Raw genomic sequence first — 25,351 nt, 5'->3', positions numbered from 1 at the left:
TTTAGAGGATTAATTAGCAATCATTTTTATACTGCAATTTAGCTAAATGAAACGGGATTGTTTCCAAGGGCATAGCCAGAATGTTTGTTCGGGGGGGATGTTTTGTTGGGGGGAAACGCATAGAAATTCGTTTGTATCAATGACTTTATGTTACGTTTTTACGAGTTGGATATTTTTGGGGAGAAGGGGGTGAAGCACAGTAGCACTGTTCCTGGATACCGTCTTGCTTGTGTCTATGATAAAATAAATAGTTTACCATAGGTCATATCATAGGTCATAAATATATAGTCATATCTATAAATAAAATATAAAAAAAATAAAAAAATATAAAAATATAAAAAATATAAAAATATAAGTTTATAAAAAAATATATAGTTTTTTGGTGCAAAATGGCTTACTGCTTGGTTTGGAGATATTGCTACTTTTTTTGTAGAATCTAGTCTGAATTTTTAAATTTTATTCTATCTGATCAATGCAACCACGTATACCTTTTACATTCTCTGGGTTTTAGACTGCAAAGCCCTTGATTCGCAGTTAAATTTGCGTAATCAGAAGAAAGCTTCCCGTAAAATTGTTATTTTATTTCAAAATATGTCATCTTGCTTACTAGCGACAGGTCTTTCCACGCCGGCTGGCACATACGGCAGCAAAGCTGCCTCTCCAAGATGATCTCTCGAGTACTGCCGACCAAAGGCCCTCCAAGAATGACCTGTACAGCGAACTATCTTTCATAGATCATCACCCGAGCGTTGTGTCCTGTCATATGTCGTCCTGATCTAGGGGAATCAACAACAAGCAAAATTATGGAGTTGGCTTTTACCAATTGTGGCTTCATATCACCATAGATTACTTGTAATCTTATTAATTTCACGCAGCTGTTCAGCAATCTTAGCATATCTTTCGTAGATGGTTGCAGTGTTCCTACTTACGGATTTTCCCGTAGATCTACGGAATTCGAAGTTTGGCTGTGGACAAAAAGAATGGAGTTACGGATTCTATGCAATACCTAAGGAAAACGCGGTATCCTATTGAAAATGAAATATTCACTCTGTCCTTATAATATTTGCACCAAATCACCTGAGAATTCTGCTCCAAATTCTAATTTTCGGTTGAACGTCAACGGGTCGTCACACCCAAATTTTTATAGAGTTTGATCTGCGACTTTTTTCGTCTTTGGTATCAATCATTTTTGCTTTCTTTATAAGGGTGTTGGACAAAACCCTTGCAAAAAGAGAAAAGTTTGGGAAACTTAATAACCAGCAAAAGAGAAAAAAGTTCCTAATATAGGCGAAATTCCAAACTTGTAACTGCGAACGACTAGGTCGGAAAAAGTTGCCCGGTTTTTGCGGTCATGTACTTTGACCATGGAACTTTTGTGGCACTTAGTGGTTTACGGAAAATTCTACTGAATCCCAAACGAAATCTACGAATTTTTACGGAAGTTAAGTTAACGGATTATAAGAAGAAGCTAGTGGAAACATTGGATGGTTATTGATCTTGTCGGTCCGGTGAATTCTAAAGATGTGTCTCAGATAGTTGTTTTGAAATCCCTGAAAAAATCTTCACCCTACAACCAAATAACTTTTATAAATACTGATATGGCTATTCTCGTACTAAATTTTCTTTTAAATATTGTTGACACTCAAGCATATAAGGAAACAGCAAAAATTATGAATCTTTTTTTCTACCACATCCATAGATGTATTACTAGAATAGATACCAGATAGTGTAGAAATCGTATATTTTAGTTAATATAGTTTTTTTGCCACGTCCACAGATATAATACCAGAACAAATACCAAATAATTTGAATATTATCGGATAACATAGATATTATATGGATAATATAGCTTTTTTGTCACGTCCATATATTTATTACCCGAATAGATGCCAGATAACATAGAAAAAGCATAGCAAATTGTGAGTAGGTGAAGAGCCACTAGGCTATAGACAAGAATGGTGGTAACCAGTAGGGTACCAGTGAAGCAGACATGAATAACTGGTTTTGTCTACTTCAAACACCTTAGGAATTAGAAAACCTTAGCTAGTGACATATCAGAAAAAGCATAAGGAACTCACCAAAACACATGCTGTCTGTAGCAGACGCATATACAGGACTTTAGTGAGGTGAGGGGGGCAGCTATTAAAAAAAAATTTCATTTGATAGATTTAATAGGAAGTGTCCATAAATTAACAAAAATTTAGAATGTTGGAGGGGATCAAGCCCCTCCCCCTCTGCGTATGTCTCAGATTTTTAGTCTATTTTAGATTAATATGTCTATAGTCAAGTCAAAGTGATTACTTTTATGTATATTGTTCGTTTGGAACTGAGTTTGTTAAATATTGTTCTCATATATCAAAGAAGCTGTTTACTTCAAAATCATGAATTTCAATTTCTCTTTCGTCTCCATGCCCCAGATTTTAAATTTTTTGTTTATTTTAGCAAAAGGAATATGACTGCCTGTCAGTTATTGTATATTTATGTTTCTAATGATAGGAACCTTTGAGCTTGGAATTCTAGCCAACAACGTGTCTTTAAAATATCAGTTTCCTTTTTAAAAGTAAAATTAAAAAAAAAAAAAACGCCTCACAAAGCCTGAGTGCTTTTTACTAGAACATAATTAGAGGTAATATTTTTTTTTTTTTTTAATGGTGTTCTTTCATTTTCCATGTTTTGAGCCTTTGAACTTTTTTCAATTTTTTCCTTCCAATTTCATCAAATTATATTTACCAGAACACTGCCACATTCCCAGTTTTGAACCCCTAGTTCTTAATTTGAACCCCCCAACCATTTTCCGGAGTTGTCAGGATCCAAATTTTTTAATTTTGATTATTTGCTTGTTCCAAGTGTGAGAAATGCGTCTGCCTGTCAGTGTTTCTTCCTTCGATAGTAACATTCGCTCTTAGAATTCTAGTCAAATTTTCTTTTTTTATTTCCTTTTAAATCCTGCCATCTCTCCTCTCAGCCTTTTAATCTCGCCTCCTCTCAAATCCCTCTATTTATCTTAAATTCCCTTCATTTGCATATGCTCAAGAATATGCTAGATTCACTCAAATTAATACCTTGTCTCTAAACCATTTTAAAAGAAAAGTAAGCTTTTTCTACAAGGTTTTCTCCACAACTCTATCAAGGGCGTGCGGAAGGAGGGGCAGAGGGGGGGGGGGGGCAGCTACCCCCCAAGAACTACAACTTTACACTAGATATGGTTGAAAAAGCAGTAGTAAAAATGTAGATGGTTAAAAAAGAGTTGATAAAAGGTATATGGTTAAAAAAGCTAGAAATAAACAGCTGGAATGACAGAATAAATGTCAAACGAAAAGCCATTATCCATAATGTCTTGGAAAGATTTAGCTCTAATCCAAGAAGATTTATTAATGCTGAAACTTATCGATGATTTTTGATTCTTGGTGATTACTTACTAATAAAGATTTCATAAGTATGATAGAACTTGCTGGCAAAGTAAGGTTTTGTGAACCGCCAATATAACTTCAGCCCCCCGCCCTTCATCAAAGAATTGGCTGCCCCCCCCCCCACTAGAGAAGCCCATGTCTATTCACAAGTTCTAGTCACAAGAGGTTTTATTAGCGCGACAAGTGGCTACTGTTGTGGCTACAGTGCGTTGTGGTAATAATAAACAAATAATCAGTTTTCTGATTAAAAGAGAAGTCCAGTCGTTTTACCATCATAAAGATTTCTTGTAATAGCCAAAAATACTTACTGAAGCTCCTTATAAAAAAAATATTTATAATTTTCTCTATTTTATCGATTAAACTAATGTCCTATTCCATTAATGCATCCAGAGTCATGCGACCATTTTCCAAAAACTCCAAAGTCGTGAAAGTTGACATCAGCTTTTATTATTATTTTATTATCAGATTTTAAGAATTAATCTAACTATTTATATATCTTGTATACATATATAAATATATATATATATATATATATATATATATATATATATATATATATATATATATATATATATATATATATATATATATATATATATATATATATATATATATATATATATATATATATACTATATTGTATTTTATATTTTATGTTTTAAAGTAAATACTTTGGATTACTTTATATATTAAATATGTAAAATCAAATATTTCATATCATATATATTAATATACATTATTATATTATATCATTTAATATATTGACATATGCTATTTATTTATTCAATTTATATATCAACTTATATTTATTGTTATATTATTTTATATCGACTATTATTATTTTACATCAATTTTCATTATTTTATATGTTTACTAACGGGATCCACGGCTCTTCTGTTGTTTTGTTGTTTCTATTATTTTTATGAGTCATGAATCTGAGCATTACTGAGATTAGCAATTCAAATCAGATAAAGCAACCCAAGCGCTAAGTTGAAATCTTTTCACAAATTGCAAAAAAAATCCCCTCCGAGCTACCAGCAGCTCGACAACTACCAGTTCGCTGCAAACAACTATGGGGTAAAAGAGAAAAATCTGTTCCATTTTCTGATTTAGCTTTCTCCTTATACAGCTAAATTTTTCTGTTCAAAATTCAGAAAAGCTGAATTTTACAAAGAGCAATAAAAAACCTCAACAAATCCTTATGCTAAGCACCAAATTAAGTTCTTAAATTTAGCGTAGCCTGCCTGTCTGTATTGTAAAGTTTTCCAAAACAATTAAAAAAACTTTTTTATCTGAGACGCCCAAATCTTGAAAGATAAAAAAAATTAATAGAATCATTAAGCATAAAAATTTTAATTTTAGATTCAATTCAGCATGATAATTACTTTAAGAAGATTTTCTTAAGTAAAAGCTGCTTTCCCAATTTTATCTGTCATGATAGCCGCAGGAGATACAAACAGAAATCTGATTTTTGTAGTTTTCCATTTTTATATTATTTTATGTTTCTGGCTGTGGGAATTTCAATAATTAGAATTCAAGCCAAGACGAATCTGTTTCAAAATTCATTTCCTGTTTAGAATGAAAATTTTTTTTTAAATCTTTTTAATAGATAAAACATTTACCTAAACTTCTTTAAAATTTCCACTGGTTTACAGTTCTTCCGCATTCCAACTTTTTACGTAAAAAGAAAGTTACATAAACATTATAACATAGAAATTATATGAATTATTATATTTCATAAGAAGTTTCATTATAGAAAAGCTGAAATACAAATTTGAAAAAACAAAAAAATGAGAAATAATAGAACCTGATATATACATTTACACAAACTCTCAAAAATGCACGGATGACGAGTAGAGGGCACCATGAACCATAGCATTAAAAGCCATTCATCATCTTTCTTTTTTGGTTCTAAATTGATGAAGTTACAGCTCACTCAGGATTGACTTCGAGCTATTCTAAAATTTTGGTCGATGGAGGGTGATGAACCTGATGTTTCTCAAACCTGGAAAAGCATAAAAAAATTTCTTTTATCTGACTAAGTAAAATCTTCTGAAATCGGGCAATACAGAGAATATGGGAAGAGATGATAATTTAAAAAGAGATGCTTGAGGCTGTCAAGTGAAGGGAAGTCCCTGAAGGGACTCAAGAGAGAAGTTTGGTTAATCCTAATGAAATATAACCTTCATATAACTTTTATTTTATATAACAATATATTTTGTGCTACATATTTGCACATTAGGGGGGTGGAAGTGAGGGTAAAGTATTTGGGAAGAACTCCTAACCTAACCCCCGCCCCCTATGCGCAAATATATTATCCAAATTATACAAGTACAATGCATTCTATCACCCATCATCTGTCTTCGTGGTTATGAAACCGGTTTTCTAAGATCTAGCCAAAGCGTAGTTCTTGAGCCAGTTTCGTTTAATTGATCAAAGTGAAAAAAATTATAAATTTGGACAACCCCCCCCCCCCCAGACACCCCGTAGCTGCAGCACACAGGGAGACTGACTTGTTTCCCTCCTCCTACTTTAAACAATTCTCCTCCATCTTTCCTATCTATGTGAGGCTCAATTTTCAGTGAATTAAACTCTTAGAATAGCAAGCGATTTGGCTATTCTGAAAACATCATTTGTAATTTTTGGATTGTTTTGTAGACAACTATCTGCAAATGTCAACAAGGAGCAATCATTTCAAAGTTGTTAGTACAAAACTTATCCTTTTCGCTACTTTTTACTTTATTTTAATTCTCTGAGAGCTTAGTAATTATCAAAAAAGTTGAACAAACTTAAAATAATAAGGACAGTAAAATGAATCTGATTATTCAGATTGGTCAAGTAGGAAATTCCACAACTATATAAATCTTCAAAAATCAGTAAAAATCAGCGATTCAGTTATAAACGAAAAATAACCTACGTATGTAGTTGCGCAGTTTTTGACAGTAGTGGGTTCAGACAAGGGCGGATCCAGGATTTGTTTTTCGGGGGGGGGAGGTTTACTAATTTTTGACTTTTTCGGGGGGGGGGGTTACTAATTTTTTACTCAGTTTTCGACTAATTTTACTGATTTTTACCTAGGTTTTACTAATTTTCGACTTATTTTCGACTCGGTCAAATATTTCGGGGGGGGGGGGGGGTTCAAACCGGGTAACCCCTCCCCTGGATACGGCCTTGGGTTCAGAATATGTAGTGGGTGTTAAAAATATGGCACACAACAACTTAAGAAGAAGTAGCCTTCCTTTGCAGGTTTAGTTTCCTTTTGGAATCAATATATTATATAAGTTTGAAGCTTGACAGGCGAAAGCGTTGTCAATTTTAACTAATTTATTTTACGTATTTATTTGCACAGTTTAAAGTGGCAACACTGACAAAAACTGTCCTAAAACCTTATAATTTTGAATAAAAAAAGAAAGATCTAAAAAAATATGATTTTCAGCTATTATAAGTGCCCGGGACAAAAACTTTTTTGTTTTGATGTCCTTGGTACTTGAAGGATATTCTTAATTTTTGATTTGTTTTTCAATTAATCTTGAGTTAGTAAATCTAGCAAACAGTAAATTGGAGAACTATTATGCCCTCTGGTATGGACCCTTTATTTCGCCCGGATTATTTTCTCTACTAGTGGATAATTTCTTTCACGTAATGATTTTCCCACTTAAGATCAATATCCCTCGAAACTTGGCTTTTTGCCATTTATTTTTAATTGATCTATCAGTCATGTCACCACTTAGCCTCGTAGGGTGTAGTCGGCAATTTCTTATCAATTTATTGGTTTTTAGATGTAGATTTAAATTGTGGTATTTAGTATAGCTACCGTAAATAAATACATAATGTCTAGATATAAATTTAAATGGTTCCAAAGAGGAAAGAAAAAGTTGGATACGAAAGCTTAACCAACTTAAGTTTAAACACAGCAGCTACATTTTTAGGGTAATAAAGTAGATGTACCCGTTAGCATAGGGAGGGAAGAGTTGGGAAATTGCTCAATCCCTAAAAAAACCACTTATTTTTTTTTGTACAAATCTTGGTATAAATTTATGGCAAAAATGACATATTTTTACATTTTCTTCTCCTTACCTAGGGAGAGCTGTCAGTGCTCCTGGGTGCACCTCACAATACAATTGCCCTTGGTGTGTTGACTGCTTATGTTTGATGCTATAAAGCAGTTAGTGGTATTGAAATGTAAGTTAGGTTTGATTCGTACTAATAGTCATCGAAACACTAAAAAAGGAACTCTAGAAAGTTTGAATTTGCGAAAGTTAATAAGTTTAAACTTACCCACCAAAACTTACGAACCTGAGAAGATTTGTTTGATTATTGAAAATGTAGGAGAACACTCCCCAAAAGGCGAATAATTTTAATGAAATTTTATATTATTTACCACAGATGAGTGTTCCATTTGTTTACTTTTTCCCTCAGGGTGATCGTATCAAGCCAAGGGTCCAAGAATTTTAAAAGAAGGCTTATTTGAAAGGAAACTGAAAGTTCTAGTGCCCATTTTAAGCAGAAAAAATATCGCCATGGCGAAGCACCATTTTCTGCCATTTTGAGGTGCGAAAGGATAATTTTGGCCTTAAGGGCTCCAAAAAGATGTAGAATGAAAATCTGGAGATAGCCCTTCGACGGAGAATTGTCAAAAAACTACATATTCATCCTGTTCTAATGGCTAATATGCACATTTGTTTATAACTTCTTTTAACTAATGTGATTCATTTGAACTTTGATAAAATTATGCATGATGGTGCATAATTGCACATCAGCGATTATAGAGGATTGCTGGTGGATCCTTTTGAAGGTGGGGACAGGGCATTCAGGCCTCCAAAGTGAATTTTTGTGCCCAAATATCCTAAGTCTCCGTGAGCTGCTAGTGCTAACAACTCACTGCAGCACCAAGCCGACTGAAGCCAACACAGCTAAGCACGCTCCGCCTCCATCCCAATCTATTCAAAGCCTCCCTCTTTATAACATCCCAGGAAATACCAATTTTTCTCAAATCTTTCTTTACGACATCCTCCCACCCCCAGCCGAGGAAGACCTGCTTTCCGTTTAGCCTTAGACAGTTGGCCGGAAAGGACAATCTTTGACAATCTGTCATCCTTTCTCCGCAGAACATGCCCTAGCCATCTCAACCTTTCTCTCGTTATAGTCTTAAAATACAGGACTGTACCACACTTTTTGTACAGCCTACTGTTTGCGATACGGTCAGTCAGTCGGTACCAAAAACAATCCGTATGCAAGTTCTTCAGAACCATATTTTACCGTTCTCATCACTGTTGCTTCAAATGTTATAACTTTGGTTAGCATACTTATCTTCCCATTCACCCAAACTTTTTTCAACTATGAGAAAAAACACCCTGAGCCACCGGTTTTACTAATAATACTACCAAGGTAAAAAAAAAAGCTGTCCACTTGATCGATCTTTTCGTTACCCAACGTCACCTTTTTATCTTCACTTATTCCTAGCCTTAGCAACTTAGTCTTCTTAAGATTAATTTTCAAACCTATTCTAGCACCCTGAACTCGCAAAACCACTAAAAGTTCATTTATGTTGCTCACACTTCCATCTAGGATGCTTAAATCATCAGCATAATCCAAGTCCAGGAACGTTTTTCTTCCCCATTTGATTCCGTGCTGTCCCATTGCCTTTCCTGTGTTCCTTAGGACAAATTCCATGAAAATGACCCATATAAATGGGGAAAGATCACAACCCTGTTTAACTCCCGACTTAACATGAAACCACCTACTAGCCTCATTTCCTATTTTAATCGCAGCAGCGTTATTGTCGCACGTAGCATTAATCACTTGAATAAATTTGTCTTATATACCATACAAGGATAAGAGAAGACCTTCGTTAAGGCTCTTCTACCAAATGAATTTAACGCTTGCTCATATATAAAACTTAGGACTAAAGTTCTTTGGTTACACAGGCAATTCTCAATTATTGCCCTAAGAGGGAAAATTTGGTTTACACATCCTCTGCCCTCCCTAAAACCGCACTGTTCTTCTCTTAAAACTTTATCCACAGCATCTAAGGGTTTTAACCTCGCTTAATCGCTAAGTACTTCCCCTTTTTGAAAAATCATTTTCAAATCTTCACTAACTTAGTTCTAACCTCAGAGCCACTATATTTAAGAAACTTATTTACCACACTATAACCTGGGACCTTATTATTTTTCACCCTGGCTGCCCTCTCCTCAACCATGGCTCTTTTCGCAAGAGCTTGATTCTTTGTCCAAACTCTTTGAGAATGACTTCGAACACATGGGCCATTTAATAGAAATAAGAAGTATTCTTAAATCATTATGAAATTTATTATCCTACTTGAAACCTAGAAAATATTTGTATCAGATCCCGACTGCTATCTTTTTCTTTGTTTTCCTTTTCAAGCTGAAAACGTAAAACCAATAGATGGAAAATTCATATTTTGTTTAGAAGTAAATTGCACATAGATTTCCATAGAAATACATACATAGAATTGAGAAGTACCACACAGGGGCAAAGCAAGACCTTGGCATTGGATTTGAACAAATCAATAAAACAATCTTTCTATCCATGATTCCGACATATTTTCAAACAGAACGGCATTGAACTAATGAAGAGCCATGTAACCCCTTACATACTATATTTACGTTTCTTCTGGCACCATCATACAGAAGGGATGGTTGGAGAAGCCAGGGAGAGGGCTTCACGGCACAGGTAGGAAAAATAGCATTGGATTTTAAACGGAGCCCTCTGACGTCACAGCATCCATAGGAAAAATAGCATTAGATTTTAATGGGCGCCCTCTGACGTCACATCATCCATAGGAAAAATAGCATTGGATTTTAAAGGGAGCCCTCTGACGGCACAGCATCCATAGGAAAAATAGTATTGGATTTTAAAGGGAGCCCTCTGACGGCACAGCATCCATAGGAAAAATAGCATTGGATTTTCAAGGGAGCCTTCTGACGTCACAGCATCAATAAGAAAAATAGTATTGGATTTTCAAGGGAGCCTTCTGACGTCACATCATCCATAGGAAAAATAGAATTGGATTTTAAACGGAGACCTCTGACGTCACAGCATCCATAGGAAAAATAGCATTGGATTTTAAACGGAGCCCTCTGACGTCACAGCATCCATAGGAAAAATAGCATTGGATTTTAAACGGAGTCCTCTGACGGCACAGCATCCATAGGAAAAATAGTATTGGATTTCTATGACAGCCCTTTGACGTCAAGGTAGACGTAAAGGGAGAGGGCTTCTCCCGTGCAGACTCAACTGCACGTTAAAAGCTCCAGGGACCCAAAAACGAACAGAGCCTTCAAGACGAATCAAGAACAACTGACCACTCTCTTCAATATACCACATGCCCGGATACTCCTGTGGCTCCACATAGGAGAGGATCGTTCATGGTATTCAATTCAAGCAACACAGTTTAAAGATTGAAAAAATAAATCATTGAGGGCAACATTATATTTGCAGCCCTAGTAATAAGGGTTCCAAATTATGCAATTATCAAACAGTGCTGTATGCAAGGTAACAAACTGTAAGCAAGGAGCGACTCGGCTCAATACTAACCGAAACTCTAAAATACGGAATTTTGATACCAATAGATATGTCAAAAGAATCAAATTTTAATGGCGATTTCAAATATATAAGTTTCATCAAGTTTAGTCATACACATCAAAAGTTACCCGCCTGAGAAAATTTGCCTGATTTTCGTAAAAGGGAGAAATGCTCCCTAAAAATTATAGAACCTTAACGAAAATCATACCATCAGATTCAGCAGCATATCAGAGAACCCTACTGTACAGGTTTCAAGCTCCTATCTGCAAAAATGTGAAATTTTGTATTTTTTGCCAGAAGAAAGATCACGGATGCGTGTATATAGACTACAACTAAAAACTGAGGCGGCTTTATATATGCATGCTAACAGAAAGGCGGGTATGTTAAACCTTGCTAAAACCAGATTTATTTCTGGATTTTTGATCTTTATCATTTGAGGACCCAAAGTAAGACCTTGCTCTGTTATCCTTTCAACCTCCCTAAACCTACATTCGTGTTTGAGGGGTGGCAAAACAACCATATTGGAGGTAAACAAGGTTCATTTTAAATTTGGCCAACCAAGGCCGTACCCAGGATTTTTTTTTTCGGAGGGGGTTTTACTAAAAAAAAAGTTCGGGGTGGGGAAGGAGGTTACCCAAAAAAAAACTAAAAAAATGCGTACAAAATTTGTTTATATCCATTTTTGTTACGTTTTTACGAGTCAGACAAACATTTCGGGGGGGGGGGGGGTTCTCTCTAATCTTCATAAGAAATCGTGCGTCTTAAAAATTTAATGATCAATATGAGAACTGAAACAAAAAGCAACAAGAAAGAATAAATATCGCAAATGATTTCCTTCTTTAATTTCCATTTAGAAACACTTACCAAAATTATTCACTTCAAAAAAGTTTGAATTCCGTCCCAATTCTTCCGACCGCCTCCTGAAACACAAGGTTCGTTTAATTAGAACAATAAGATGCTTTTTTGAAAGTAGTAAAGAGGGAGGTGTTGAGGAGGGGACAACCCCTCTCATATACGTAATAATTTCTGTCTATATTAAGTTTTAATGTTGCTCCTTACTTTCAGTTGAAAAAACTTTTTTTTTTTTTAATTAGTTCAATATAAAATCGCTTTTTTAAGTAGAGTTTTTGTGTATCTTCTTTCAAAATGTCGACAAAGCTGTGTATGTGAACATACCCTTTTTTATCCATAAATTTGAGATCATAGATTATAACTTAGGGCGTTTCCACGTTTTGGAAATCCCATCTAGTGAAGGGAAAGCATTTTTGAACTGCCAAGTTCCGGAACGACAGATACAGCTGAGTTGGTACCAAAATTATTAATCACTTTAAAACGGATTCTATAATGGAAAATTGATGGGTTTTTTGGCGATTGGAAAACAAGTCTGGTTTAGCAATAAATTTAAAATGCAGACACATTGCCTGGAAGTATTTTTGATTGCTTAATAAGAAAATATGAAAATAAAACTTGCCATGAGAAAATTTTTCGTGTAGAAATAAGAGTTTGCCGCAGTAAAACAGCAAAAAACTTTACATTGTATGTGGCACACAACCGCCACTTGTTGCATATACCGCTTTCTGTACAATTTTTTTTTAATGTACAGCCCTTTGGAAGAAGTCGGTGAAAATCAAAGGAAAGGGGTTTCAAATTCAGGGAGCTTAAAGGCTAATTAGATTCACTGATCTGACAGAGTGGTTAGCGTCCAGATAAGGACAGATACTGAACAGCCACTGATTAGCCACTGGTGAATAGCAAGATCAGAATTTGGAGATGGAGATACTAGAGGCATATAACCCGCATGAATGAAGGATACCTCCCACACGAAGTGTTGGACCCCATCCGGTTGTCAAAGAAGGAGAAGACAGTGCACATTAGGTCGGTCCCTGGAGAAAGAGTCAACAAGTCTTAAAACTACCCTGAATGAGCTATTGTTTCTGAGCGAGCAACCGAATTAGAAATCACTGGCTTAGTTGCTTATAGGCATGAGACGATCTAAGTAAATAAGTAGATCTAGCAAAAACCATTCAGAACGAGTTGAAAAAATAAACCACAGAAATTACTCCTAATTGAACACAAAGGTTTCATAAGAAACCTTTCAAATTGAATTCATAAGAATTCCATTCTTTATTGTTTCTTCTGGAAGGAAGAGAAAATATTCCAGTTTGTTCTAAAGACGACAACATCTAAGAGTGTTTTAAGAAACATTTCCCTGTGGTTACACATAGGGCGTGTGAAGCTTTCCAGCTTCATCTTAACCAATTCACAAACATGTAGGGAGAAAATAAAGGTTTTTTTCAACTTTTTAAAAAAAAATACTAAAATTATACGTTTTACAAAAATTTGTAATAAAAACAATTCACAAAAATGTAGGGTAATGATAACGGATTTTTCAACTGTTTTAATAAACACAAAACGGTTATTTTTCAAAATTTAGCGTGGCCAATTTTGTTTCATTTCTCTTTTTCAATAAAAATACCAAAAAGATGCTTTGAAAAATATAGTGGTGATAATAAATCTAATACCACAATTATCTCATATTCCCCTCCCCAACTGGCACCTCTGCTCACCAGTCGAAGATGAAAAAAGGACATTTATTTAAGCATGTTTTATTTAAACATTTAAACTATGCTGTTAGTTCCACAAAAAAAGAAGAAAATACGAAACTTGAAGCCCGTACATTTACTCACAAAATATAAAATAGGTTTAAATTTAATTCAATTCTTCTGAAGTGGATTGGTGCGCTGGATTTAGGATCATTTTTCCGAGAGGACGAAGGTTCGAATCCTAGTGTACCCAATTGTTTGGTTTGGGACGGGAGTCAGTGTTTGACTCTGTAAATTCAGCCAGAGTCGACCCGCCTTTAGATGGGGTATAGGGGGTACCTGGAGAAGATAAACAGGAAGGATGTGCGAAAGCAAAGGATGGTTGCCCCTCCCCATTGCACTTCCTGGCTGAAGGGCCAAGAAACGGAGATCTGCACCCCCGGCAGGGACTTTAAAGTCCAATGCCGTATTCATTACCTTTTTTTTTACTTCTGAAGTCCCTTAAATATATTGAAAAAGATCTTGAAGCCATCCAGGATAGTTTTTTACGGGCATTTGTTTTAAGAAACCAGCCTGCTGGCCACAGTTCTTCTATTTTTTATTCTTTTTAAGAGTGTAATCAAATTTTCACTAATCTTTAGCTATACTGTATTAAAAAGTAGGGAATAGGCAGCTAATAGTCAACAAGGCAGATCAAGTTACTACTCAACTTTACCTGCAAGGATAATCTCGAATCTCGTTTGCAGTCCTTTTTTCTTTTTCCTTTTTTACGAAAAAATAATGTGACTCAATATCTGTAAGGAAATGGAGGCAACCGAAATGCCAACCCTTGCATTATGCTGTGAAAAAGTGCAATTTGGATATTCGTCGGCTGCTAGTTTCAAATTGCGCCACTATAGATACTTTAAATCCACACGATGGAATACCTTTACACTTTGCTGTAACTGAAGATCGAATAGCTTTGACTCGACAACCTGTTAGAAAATGGACCGAAATGTAAATGGTGAATATCGGATAGAAACAGTCTTACATTATGCTGCTAGAAAAGGCAATCTGTGCCTTTATCAGCTACTAGCTTCAAATACATCTGACATAAATTTTTTACTGTAAACAACAGAGTCAGCCTTAACAAAAACACAACCTTATATCTAAAAAGAGAGAAAGTCGGAGCCTGTTTTGCTGTAGCTGAGTATTTTTCGGAAACTAGAGCAACTTATTATTCCGAATAAACAATCTAAAAAAAAAGATGTAAAAAAAATTGACTAATACTCAAGCAAGAGGCAATTCAAAACGATGATTTCCTAAAATTAGCACCTATCGAGAAATGGTGTTAGACACTGTGTAAAATTTTTTTCACAGAGTCTAGCGGTTCACGTAGATCAATTCGGCACGATGTAATTAGAGAAACTATACATTATGCAGAAATTATTGACAAGGCTTTTTGGCTAAACATACTAGAACCTTTGAGAAAAAACCTAACTTGTGTTGAGGAACCGAGATTTTGTTTTTAAATTTCGAATTAAAATTGTAATGATTTTTTTGAAAATCGACTTTTTTAGCTTACCGACTGTTTCTTAAAAATAATTTTAAGAAATAAAGTTTTTCTTACGGAAGTAAACAACAAAATTTAGACTTAAACAAACAAAAATCGGTGCTATGTAGATTACGCAGCATATATCTACAAAACCAGCTGAAATAAATTGATTCATGGTATTTTGAATTAGATTTACTGAAAACATAATACCGACCCCCTCCCCCCCAAAAAAGTCGTCCCCTTGGTCTTTTTACTCATAAACAGAAAAACAATTTTTACAAAATACAAACGCTCTTCTCATGACAAAACTGACATTTTTGCTAGCTTGCAGCATGAAATACTAGACATTTTCATGAACTCTAATACAATAATAACTAATAAAAACGAAAAAAAAAGAAAACGATCCAAACAACAAACCAGACTCTCTACATTATCATTTCCATAACACACCCATACTACAGCCCCCTACCACCCTACCTCCTTACCAACCTTCCTCCCTGCCATCCCACCTCCCTGCCACCTTTCCTCCCTACTACACTCTATAATTGTAAACTAGCCAAAGCAATATTAAAAATAGCCCTCTCCCCCTCCCTACCAATAAAAATGAAATTATTGTCATTTAATATTGTTTAATTATTATCATTATAACTATTATTATTATCTATCATTATAACTATCATTATTATCATTTAATATCTGCTTAATTGCCTTTGTCTTAAAAATCAAAAAGAAGTACAGCTGCCCTAACGTTCATCGGTAGTGAGTTTCACACAGAAGTTTCAAGAATCCGGACCGTACATTCCAAATCTGGCCCGTGCTCTGCTCCCATACTCAACCACCCAATTGTCACTAAACCTAGTCTCGTAATGACAGTTAGCACGGTAAAAAATGTTTGGGCTTAGATTATTTGCACACTGGAACACAAAAGCCGTAAGCCGCAACTTGATAATCGAGTAGTCTCCTAACATTAAGCTGCCAAAACACCTAAAACAAGCACTTGCGTCTTACTCCCTAGGAACAGATAATTTCATAAGCAGCCCAAACAAAATTAAGGACTAATATATAAGGTTTTTAATATTTTTTTTACCATCTATAGTAAACCAATCTACAAGGTCATATCCAGGGGGGTTGAGTGATTTAACCCCCCCCCCCTGAAATGTTTGTCAGACTCATAAAAACGTAATAAAAATGCATTAAACACGTTTTTGATGCTTTTTTTTTTTTTTTTTCTTGTAAATTCCCCCCCCCGAACAAAAATCATGGATACGGCCTTGCCTATTTATAACTTTTGGTTTACAATTACAGTTCTTTAAAAACCTCAAGGAAGCTCAGTTTTCTGGAAAGCCGCTAGTCTTTACTATTATATAGACATTGCGTAGTACCATGCGCCAACTTAGTTGAGCTGATTTTATAAGTATATCTGTAGATACGTACACGTAATCTGCGAAGTAACAGATTTTGTTTGTTTGAAGTTTCAACTTCACTGTTTACTTCCATAAGATCAAGTTTTTTTTTTCTTTAATTAATGTTAAAAAGGCCGATTTGGTCTACCAGGAAATCATATCAGTTTTCCTTTGGAACACGCCTTTTGCAAACGAAATATGGAAACATCAATGTTTAGGTAAGATGGAAATATAGGGCTAACACTTGTCCAGAAAATTTGAATTGAAAGATGAAAACCACAGTAGACAGAATATAACAGTAAGCTTATCGCAGATCATTTCTGGTCATCGTGAACAAAAAGCTCCTCCCACTTCTTTCTGCCTTAGCTTGTTTAGCCTGTTTCTGCATAAAAACCCCTGTCCGGGTTTTTATAATGGGTGAGATAGAGAATGATCATACTGGATAATATATGAACTGTGATGAAAACAAACCGAGCAAATGAAGGTAAAGGGTAGTTAGTGAAACAGATCCGACAAAACTGCAGCGGAACCGAAATCGTGTAGAATATAGACAGGGCTAAGTTCAAAATTCCTTTCATATCGAGTCCATAGTGTCAACAGATTTTTTTTAGGGGGAGGGGGTCAAATAGGCAAGAATGCTCTTGTGCGGTTATAAGAAACTGCATAAACCATGTTTTTTATATAATACAGATCAAGTTATTCTATTTTTGGCATACACTTTATGCTTATTTGTTATGGGGGGGGGGGGCAATTTACTTCATAGATCTTCTTTTATTATTATAAATTTATAATACTAATATGAATTTCTGAAGCACAAAAGATAGGCACGTTACTTCTTGTCTGAAAAGAATCATGGACCCGCATCATAAGAGCACAAATATGGATCACTCCCCCTCCCAAGATTTTTACCGGCCCTTCGCCAGCTTCTTAGTTTGAAGATGGACAGGAAATGTTTACCTTCTCTAGACCAGAATCTTAACATCCTTGCAAAAATTGGGATAAATATAGTATGATATTTAAATTAGTTGAAAATCCGCCTACAAAGCCTGAGAAGGATGAAACAAATGAAAAAAAAAGACAAAGAAAAAAAATAGCATTAACACTTGCAAAACAGCAACAAACTTAATAAATTCTATTGAATAGAAGACAAGGGGGAAAAATCGACAAATCAAATATAAAAATCAACTAAAAATTTAAAACTATGGGTGTTCTGCAATTTTCTTTTTGTGTTTTTCACCCGGTTTTGGAATTCCGATTTCTGGGTAAAATACTGCATATTTGCCAATGAATCTGGAGTTAGGAGTCAATGTAGATTTGATATTTGGCAAAACCGAACATGGCGGAACAAATTTTTCCTTTATTAGTTTTAGTAAAAATCTTCCAGAAAGGAACTACACACATAATATGAGGCAGCGCAGTGTTGTAAAGATGATCGAGGTAAAAAGGGTTGTAACAAAGTTTCTCGGAAACACTTAAGCTACCGGAGGCATATATTCAGGAAGAAATGTGAGCGTTGGGAAGGCTGGAAGTATGCCTATGGTGAATAGGGGTCAGCTAGTTTCAAAACACCTCACAATTCTTGTTTTTCGTTTCTTTATTTTATGCCACATTCACAGATAACAAAATAAAAAAAAATTAATAAGTAGGGTAAGAAGTGATAAGAGATTTGTGGCATCAATTCAAGAAAATTCGAGGGGGATAGCATTTATTTTGAAAAGCTAGGAGGGGCAGGTTTTCGTTTTTAATTTTTTAATTATAACACTAAAACAAGGCTTTCGAAAAACACCCAGAAAAGAAGATAATTTGCAAAAGCCACGGGGGGATATAGGGTGCAAGTACTCCCCCCCTAATGATGCCATTTTTCTTGCTTGTTTGAAAGCAGATTGCTTGCTTGCTGTTTCCAATCGAAAGCAGAAACATGGCTAAAAGGAACAAAGGCTTGGTAGGAGAAATTCAGTTAGTCTTCTCAGACAGACTATAAAGCCCCAGCCCACCTCGCTCTTACTTTTCTAGGTCAAAAACAAGGGAAAAGTATTCTTTCTGGCCCTTGACAATAACAGCTTTTTAAAAGCCTATATCATATTCATATTCACCCATCCGATCAGAGGTCCTTACTTACCGTAATAACTGCAACGGTTAGACCCTAACCACTTTCCTGTAATAAATTGAAATTGGTGGCGAAGAGATAAAATAAACAGAACAAAGCCAAATAACAACTCCCCCAACACTAACAATGCTCCAAGCTTTCCAAAATAAGCATAATAACTATAATTCTGGGGGGATACTCCAAGGAACATAAAGTTTTAGCTTTTCTTAGCCACGAATCCAAAGATTATTAGAACGTGAGAAGTACGAAATCTTTTGTCGAGTGTTTGCCCATTTTTCCACAATGTGTTGTATATCTCGAATGCCACAAGTGCACACACTTCTTCCATGTGTGGTGCAGTCCTGGTACACTTGACACAGTCTCAACAGCGCTTGGCACAGTTCTATTACGCTTGGCAGAACAGTTCTCCCGTTCTTGTGCTTTAACATGAGTGTAAGAGTAATTAAAAGCTGCCATTGCCATTGACAGTGCAAAAGTTGATGTTTATTTGGGTGACACCTGATTTTTTTTTTTTTTTACAAATCGATCCATTCTTTACTTCTAAACCATCCTTTGTTAATTATAGTTTTGTTTTTTATTATTATACGACAGAGAACACTGTCGTAACCTGTAATCTTGTTTTTTTTTTAGAATATCAGAGACTCAGGAACCAATGTATTTGCTTCCTTCAACTTCTCTTGGTGAAGCTTTGAATAGAATCTCTATGTCAACATTGCCAAGTAAGTTCTATTTCACTACCCACTTTACAATTTATCATTACTATCTACTATCTCACTTTACAAATTTCTAAATATTTTCTTTTTGCTATGTAATTCCTATTTCCCTATTCCACTTAATTGTTACACTACTTTGATTTATAAATCTGTGAGTATAGTCTTTCAGCCAAGTAATTTATATTTCATTGCTCCAATTATACTCACAAATCCACTAAATTATACTCACTGCTAAATTATACTCACTACTCCACTTTAGCATTTCTCTTTACGAAACTTCCAATATTACCGAACCATTGTAATCATACCTTTGCGCTGGATTTGCAATCCTTTGTCCGAGAGGACGAGGGTTTGAATCCTAGTTTACCCAATTATTTGGTTTGGGAAGGGGGTCAGTGGCGTGACTCTGTAAACTCAACCAGAGTCTACCCAGCTTTAAATTTCTCCCGCCTGGAAAAATCTTCAGAAGGTGAACAGGAAGGGTGTGTGAAAGCACAGGATGGTTGGCCCTCAACCCCTCATTGCTCTTCCTGGCTGAAGGGCCAAGAAACGGAGATCAGCACCACCGGTAGGGACTGTAAAGTTCAATGTAAAGTTCTGTAAAGGACTGTAAAGTTCTGTAAAGGACTGTAAAGTTCTTTACCTTTTATTGTAATCATACCATTGTAATTTATGCTTCGTTAAACCACTTTACGTTCGCTGTTAAATAAAAAACAACAACACTTTTTTCAGCTGAAAGTAAGGAGCATTATTAAAACTTAAAATGAACAGAAATTGTTGCTTATATGAGGGGGGTTGCTCCTAAACATCTCGCTCTTTACGCTAAAGCGCTTAAGTACTTTCAAAAAAAAAGCTTCTTATTGCTGAAATTAAACGAACATAATGTTTCAGGAGTCATTCTTAAAGGACTGGGACAGAATTCAAACTTAAACGTATAGAGTGAGGTTTTGAAGAGGAGAAACCCCCTCATATACGTAATAATTTCTGTTCGTTTTAGGTTTTAATGTTGCTCCTTACTTTCAGTTGAAGAAAAACGTGTTCCTTTTTTATTTATTTTCAGATAATTTTTTAAGTAATGCCAATAAATTTGACTACCCCAGCACGGAAAAGTCCCTCCTCTTCACGGATTTATTCTCTAGACATTTCAATCCTGGTCAAAATTTACCCCGGACATTTACCTTTAACATCTCCACGCGTAAAATCGAGTCGAAAAAGAGAAAGCAAGACATAAGAAGAATTTCGTATAATATTTCTGGCAAATTCCCCAGTGTAAAATTTCCCCGGAGAAATTTACCTTCTTGAAACTTCTCTCCCCATGAAAAATCATCCCCGTGGAAAATCCCACAAGCAGAAAATCCCCCCCCCCCTCTCCCGAAAAAGGTATGCATACTTTCCAAGCTTTTATTATTTACTTAGCTTTTTTTATTTATTTAGATTTTGTTTCCGTTCGAATGAGTCTTCTACCGATATTATAGGACAATTGGGTCGACATAATCACCCCTGGATAAAAAAAAAAAAAAAAAAAAAAAAAAAAAAAATGCATCTGTGATCTTTTTTCTAGCAGAGAATGCAAATTTCCATTTTTTGCAGATAGGAGCTTGAAACCTCTACAGCAGGGCTCTCTGATACGCTGAATCTGATGGTGTGATCTTCATTAAGATTACTTAAATTTTGGGAGGTGTTTTCTTTGTTTTTCCAAAATACGGCAAATTTTATCAGGCTCGTAACTTTTGATGGGATCGATTAAACTTGATGAAACTTATATATTTGAAATCAGTGTAATAAGCCGATATCTCTATTGGTATCAAAGTTCCGGTTTTTAAAGTTTCGGTTGCTATTGAGCCGGGTCGCTCTTTACTTACAGTTCGTTACCACGAACTGTTTGATTATGCTTTATTATTTCACTTTATAGACCTTTGTATATAATTTTCGAGCTCTGATTTTTCTGATAAAAACCCTATTTTCCTATATAACGTTAAAAAGAAATGAATAGAATTTCACTGCCGAGTAAATTCTATTTCGTTACTCCATACTACGGTCACTGCTCCACTCTACCATTTCTCTTTACAAAGCTTTGAGTATAATATCTATGATACGTGAGTTATAATTCGCTAAGCCGCTTTACATTCGCTATTTCGCTTTGGTGTTTTCCTTGATAAAAATGTCTGAATATAATTTCTATTCTCCGTATGCATCATTTTATTAGTTCATTTGGCCATTTCACTTTAGAAAGAAATGAATAGAATCCCTTTGACAGGGAAATTCTATTATAATTCGCCATTTCACTTTGTTATTTCATTTTACAAAGCTCTGAATATAATCTTATCGATAAAGTTATAGTCACCTATTTCGCTTTGCGTTTAATATTCCACTTTGCTATTTCACGTTATAAAGCATGGAACAGAATCTGCATTGAAAATTAATAGCCTAGGGTTTTAGTTCTATGCTTGACACGTATTACAATGAAATATGTTGCTTAGAACATACTCTTAGAATCAATTTATGTTCAGGGGAGGGGCCTGATGATCTAATAACAGTTGCTTTAACCAAGGATTGTTTAAAAGGTATAGGGGTAAATATTTTGCAGGAAAAATGATTTATATTGCTGTTTATTCAACGAAAAAATTGTCTATGTTTATGGTGTAGCTTTTTTCAAGTATCAAGGACTCAGAATTTCCTTCAAACCTTTAAATTTAATTTTCTAAGATTTTTCTTTCGTTTTTTTTCAAAATTATGAAGTCTTTAGGGCAGCACCATATTTTTGTCGGAGCTGCCACGTTGAACCCTGAGAATAAATCAGCAAAACTAATTAGTTAAATTTGGCAACACTTCTCGTCCCTGAAAATTTAAATATTAACTGCCTGTTAATTCCCAGAGACAACTACATCTGCAAAGGAAAGCTAAATTCATAAGCTGTTTAGTGTTTCACGTTCTTAGCTTTTTTTTTATGCCCAAACCATGTTTTTAATTTGGTGCCTGCTGCAACTAAAAACGGCATAATTGCACATGCATACTCTTTTATTAAAGATTTAATCATCGATTTTTTCAAATCAAGTCTTTTCTAAGACTTGTTCTTGCCACTTTACAGTGGCAAGATAAATAAAGTAAAAAAAGTGCCACTTTACAAATAAATAAAGTAAAGTAAAGGACAGTTTCAGTCCTTTCCCCAACAACAAAAAAAAATGAAGAAAAAGATCACATATCGTTTTTTAAATAGTTATGTAAGTTGTCTTCCTACTGAATTACGACTTCGATACTTACACTCCTGGTAGACGTGGTTTCAATGCAGCAAAAAGCCCAGTTCTAGGGATCAATTCCTCTTGGAGCTGGAAATTTTACAGTTTTCATCCTAGCAGAGAAATTTCTTGTTGCATCTGCCGGAGTAATCATTACACTGTTGAAAATTTTGAGATGTTGTGTGGAATTTTGTTTGATTAATATTGACCATTTCCTTACTTGATCTAATACCCCCCATCCCACACAAATGACCTCAGCATCAACAAAACGAAATTACATCCATCTCTCTTTACAGTGGCGGATCCAGGGGGCTGAGGGGGGCGCTCCCCCAAACGTAGTCTAAAGTAGTGTAATTTACTTAATTAACGCAATTTTGTATTAATTAAACTTGCTCCTAACGCAAGTTTATCAGATCAAACTATTTTGCCCCCCCCCCATTAAAAAATTCATGGATCCGCCCTTGTTTCTTTAAGGCTCAGAATCCGAGAAAGAAGGGGCCGGATTAAACTCGTATTTCATCCTTGAGCCATACAAAGATTAATTCTGCGAACAGGCCGAAAATATCTATTCATCTTTTGGGGGGTAATGCAAAGGGAGGAAGGGGACTGGATTTTCGAAACAACTATTTAAAAAAAAATCAATTTAGAGGATATAGAGGATGAACTTGCCTTGAAAATAACTTTATTGGGTTATTAATTCGATTTAGGAAACTGTCACTATTACTGGTGACTGATTCTTTTTTAATTTCTTTTAAGAACATAAGTAGAAAAAATGTAATTAAATCAAGTAAACAACAGCTTTAAGGGATGCGAACACACATCCAGTTTTCGTCAGGCACTTACTCAGGATTTTTTTTTTTTTTTTTTTGGTGGGAAGGCCAATGATGAAAATTTTTTGGATTGTTTGCATGAGAAATTCAAAGAAATTCGTAAAAAATTAGATTTTTGGGGGACCCAAGTGCCAAAGACCCTGTTTATGTCCCTGCCCTCCACTGTTTGGACCCTGTAAGATAGACTTCAATTCTTGTTACATCCATGCATCATTAAAAAATTCATTATTTAGAATAGACTCCTTATATCGATTTCTTTTCCATAGAGAGATAAGATCCAATGTTTCCCATAAGGACTTTCCTTGCTTATGACCTTAATCTCGTAGTTAGAAGCTGAATGGATTAAAGACTGGCACTTTCCTTCCACAATTTGGTAACTGCAACTGGAATACGAATAAGATAGAAAAACCAATTCTCAATTTCATCATTTATATAAGGTTTTTCGAAAAATACAGATAACCAGTGTTGTAATTCGTAACCAGTTACACAGATACAGACTACCAGATGTCCGAATTCAAACTATTCTAGGTAAAAATTTAGGGTTATATAATTAACTTGGATATCATATTTGTAGGAACTTGAGAGAAATAAAATTGCAGAACACAAAAAAAAAAACATTCTGTTCGTCAGGTCTATTCTCTATAAAATCATTTTTTTTTTACCGAAATTCCTCCCTTTGACTGGAGGACCTATCTAACGAGTAGTTTTCCGCTAGTGATTCATTCTCGGTGCACGAATACAGTTCATCGGATATCCGAAACCGAACTATGATTAAAATTAAAATTTATTGTTTTTTAAAGGCTCTTGTTGGTTGAATTTGCTACATATGCACAGAGAAACAAGGCTTACTTGTAGCAAATGCTATGACTAAAAAAAAAGTTGTTCTTTGTGTCGTTTAAAACTCCATAAAAATCAATAAATCAGATTTTATTTTATTTTTATTATCTAAAGGCTCAACAGAGTTAAAATAGGTAAATACAATAACAGGTAAGAATTGTTTTGCTTTGTTTTCTTTTTGGTATACCTTAACGAACAATTTGTTTGGCTTGCAAAAGTATGTCGCAAAAATAAATGACCGGAAATAAGTCACTTTCTCAATTTTCGATGTTTAGGACGCCTCTTTTTTTCTGTGGTTATATGGTCGTGATTCTCAACGTGGGGCGCAGGCCCTACCGGTGTGGCATGACAATATTTTGGTGGGTCATGGTCAGTACGTGCACCCATCGGCTGACTATAATTAAGGTCTTAATTTTTGAAAACAATTATGTGAATGATGTCGTTGTAATGAGCAAAAAGGATACGTGATAGTATGGTAATGACGTCTTACATTGTATAAAAGATATTGCATTCAGACAATATTTTTCATTAGCATAAAATATGCCAAAAATACGAACAAAATTGAAATATCACAGGGGGGAGAGCATCAGGATTTTGAAAATGGATGGGTGGGCTTATACGGTGGTGATTCTCAACGTAGGGCGTAGGCCCTAGCGGTGTGGCATGACGATATTTTGTGGGTCATGGTCAGTACGTGCACCCATCAGCTGACTATAATTAAGGTCGTTATTTGGGAAAAAAATATAGTTTTTGTGAATGATGTCATTGTAAAGAGCAAAAAAGATACGTGATAGTGTAATAATGACGTCATACATTGTATAAAAGATATTGCATTCAGACAAAATTTTTAATTAGCATAAAATATGCCAAAAAGACATACAAAATTGAAATATCACAGGGGGGGAGAGCAACAGGATTTTAAAAATGGATGGGTGGGCTTATACGTTGGTGATTCTCAACGTGGGGCACAGGCCCTAGCGGTGTGGCATGACAATATTTTGGTGGGTCAGGGTCAGTACGTGCACCCATCGGCTCACTAAAATTAAGGTCTTTTTTTTAATATAGTTTATGTGAATGATGTCATTGTAAAGAGCAAAAAAGATACGTGATAGTATGGTAATGACATCATACATTGTATAAAAGATATCGCATTCAGACAATATTTTTCATTAGCATAAAATATGCCAAAA

At 35.1% G+C, this 25,351-nt stretch overlaps 1 long non-coding RNA gene across 1 annotated transcript in view; it reads left to right on the top strand.

Annotated features, from left to right (window-relative positions):
• The window catches only part of LOC148949769 (uncharacterized), a 241,024-nt gene that overhangs the window by 97,502 nt on the left and 118,171 nt on the right, over window positions 1-25,351 (top strand). The window contains exon 4 of the long non-coding RNA XR_016142099.1: window positions 19,176-19,264. This is a non-coding gene — a long non-coding RNA (uncharacterized LOC148949769). The remainder of the gene's footprint in view (window positions 1-19,175; window positions 19,265-25,351) is intronic.

The sequence above is a fragment of the Artemia sp. Qi Xiang Cuo genome, chromosome 8 (genome assembly GCF_049724085.1).
Source record: "Artemia sp. Qi Xiang Cuo chromosome 8, ASM4972408v1, whole genome shotgun sequence".
Classification (NCBI taxonomy): domain Eukaryota; kingdom Metazoa; phylum Arthropoda; class Branchiopoda; order Anostraca; family Artemiidae; genus Artemia; species Artemia sp. Qi Xiang Cuo.
Note: the sequence above shows the minus strand (reverse complement) of the source record. Positions and strands in the feature narration are given on the sequence as shown.